Source organism: Galeopterus variegatus, unplaced genomic scaffold (assembly GCF_000696425.1).
Source record: "Galeopterus variegatus unplaced genomic scaffold, G_variegatus-3.0.2 Scaffold372, whole genome shotgun sequence".
In the NCBI taxonomy this organism is placed as follows: Eukaryota; Metazoa; Chordata; class Mammalia; order Dermoptera; family Cynocephalidae; genus Galeopterus; species Galeopterus variegatus.
The window spans coordinates 76410-78991 of record NW_007726483.1 but is presented as its reverse complement, the minus strand read 5'-3'; the positions used below and the strand labels follow the sequence as shown (position 1 = coordinate 78991).

The following is a 2582-nucleotide window of genomic DNA, read 5'->3' as shown; positions in this document are numbered from 1 at the left end:
CGAAAAAAAAAAAAAAAAAAAAAAAAAAAAAAAAAAAAAAAGGTTAAATAAATACAATGTTGATTTCCAGGAATTCACAACTATGACACTAATTCTAGCCAACCTGGGGAAACACTTCCTCCCTGAATGTCACTATTAGCCTGTCAGCTTCATAATGTCAGGGACTTTATTTGCCTTCTACCCCAGTATTCAGCACAGTACCTTTAGCATGGTAAAAAATCCTCAATAAATGTTTAATATATAAATCAACAAACTCCTGACATGAATTTTGTTTTAACTCACCCATTTCCTGAAGTTGGTGATTCAAAATGTGCTCAATTAACACTTTCCTTCCCTTTCTTTGTCTTCACCCCAGTGAAGCTTTTATAAATAATAAAGCTACCACCTTAAATGTTAGCACTGTAAGTTTATACCAAGCCAGTCGTTACTTTAGCAACTCTCCCTGTCTCCACTCCCGTTTATGCCTCTTTATAAGCAAAGAAAAGGCAAAGAAACTAGTAGTCCTAGGCTTTTTTTAAAAGAAAGTTTTCATTTGCACTTGAGAATAAAGCCTAGGATCATAATGATTCATCTATTTTGAAGTTGTTTAAGAGGGGTCATTTGCCCATTGCCCGGAGAAATACCACCATGCTATCAGGGTTAAAACTTTATAACCAAAAAAACAAGACGAAAACCTTACAACCAGTTGTACTTAAAAGCATGCTACCTGTTCTGTACAGAAGCCAAATCTCTATGAACGGGATTAGTCAATTTTAAAATAATTAATTTCACTTAAAAAAAAATCACTTTATGCAAACAGACATTTATAAAAATGCTTACAAGAGTCTAGAAGGATACATACAAGATACACACAGCAGTTACTTTTAAGAAAAATGCTCAAAAGAAGGCCTCTTCAGTAAAGTTTTAATTTTTGCAGAATGATTAATATATTTTCCTGTGATATTGGAAAAAAGCATTTTTAATCTACCTGCCTTAAAACAAAATCCCAGTTGCAAAGGAATCCACCAAAGCTCATCTTTGAAAAATGCTAACGTTTTTATGCTAAAGTTTTAAAGGATTTCCTGTACTTATATAACTGGCCAGTTTTTATGACACGAATATACATTTATGCCATTCTATTAAAGAATATTACAGAATTCATACCTGCAGTCAACCAATATGAAAGATTTCAGATGAGAACTCAGCACAAACACGTTCGACACCGACGTTAAAAAGACCTGGAATGAAGGAAACTGTCTCCAGTTTTATGGGGGAAAGCCAAAAATATCAAGCAACTACCTCTCCTCCCCCAAGCGTCAGAAGATGAGTCAGAGCTGGAGGCAGGAATAGGGCCCATGTGTCAAGCCGCCTGTGCAGGGCTCCTTCCTACCTCCTCCAGCAACCCTCTTCCCTCACCCAGGTCGGGGGTCTCTCCCCTGGCCTGTCCTTGATGTCAATTCTCAGGTGTCTCTGGCAAAGACGAGGCAGTTATTCTTTCATTCTGGGAGTGCCTCATTCCCTGCGTTTCTCTAGGGAACCGAAACTGGGGGGCCTTGAGGAGTCCACAAGTTAACAATAACCAAATTGCAGCTTGAAGGAGTGGAGCTTCCCGAAATACATACACACAACTCTGGGACGAATACAGCACCTTTGTTCCCCTTACTTTAAAGAGCAGGAAATAAGCAGAGAGAAGTTGTGACTTGTCTATTGTCATTTAACTTTGTAGCAGAGCTGAGTCCCAGGCATGGAGTTGGCTCAGAGAAGATGTTCCAACATTCCATTATACTTCTGAGTGGCCTTAGGGACTAGGAATTCCAGGAAACTCTGGGTTAAATCTCTTGGTCCATATTCTTTCAAGGTTAGTAAGGAGTCCGGAATTCGCTCTTTGCCTCCATTTTTACATCTGTAAAACGGGATGGTAACGTTCTCCACCTACCTCTCTTATAAAGCTATAATGAACAGCTAACGAGTTAACACATGCTAAACGCCTTGAGGTCCTGCTGGATGGAAAGTACAAGGTGGTTTTTAAAAAATCCCTACACAGGAAAACTGCACTTGTAAGCCACTCCTCCTTCCCTTGCCTCTGGGATGCCCAGTTGCCATAACACTGGCTGGTACCATGGGCACCATCCACCTAAATAAAATAGAGATATACAATCCGCTACAGCAGGCAACTGCTCTCTCACACAAACAACTCAACTTTGCTCCGGAGCAAGTGCACTTAGGAAAAATGAAAAGACCTATGTTAGCACTGTGCACACCAATCTACCAAGCGGAGAAATACTCAAGTGGAATACTTGGCATCGCTCAAAGTCAAGTTGCTTCTGTCGAGCACCAGAAACCTTTGGAAGACGCAGAAAGCCGCCGTCAGCTCCTCGGGCTCTGAGCGGGCGGACGCCGCCGGCTGGGTGAGGAGGTGCAGAGGGAGGCCATGGCGGGGCCGGAGGGCAGAGGGGTCAGGAAGGAGGAGGAGGGGCCAGGAGCAGACGAAGAGGCTCGCGACCGAGCGCAGAGGGCCGGGGTCCGGTGCGCCCGCGCCTCAGCGGCAGAGGGGCAGCGGCAGTGGCTGCGCGCCGAGGGCAGGCGCGGCCGGGCCGGGCCGG

The 2582-nt window shown here is 43.5% G+C and overlaps 1 protein-coding gene across 1 annotated transcript in view; it reads right to left on the bottom strand.

Moving 5' to 3' along the window:
* Positions 1–1268, bottom strand: part of DUSP14 (dual specificity phosphatase 14) — a 17299-nt gene extending 16031 nt beyond the window's left edge. Inside the window, exon 1 of the mRNA XM_008568066.1 lies at positions 1144–1268. The gene's annotated coding sequence lies outside the window, so the exon portion shown is untranslated. The remainder of the gene's footprint in view (positions 1–1143) is intronic.
* Positions 1269–2582: the final 1314 nt, after the last annotated feature.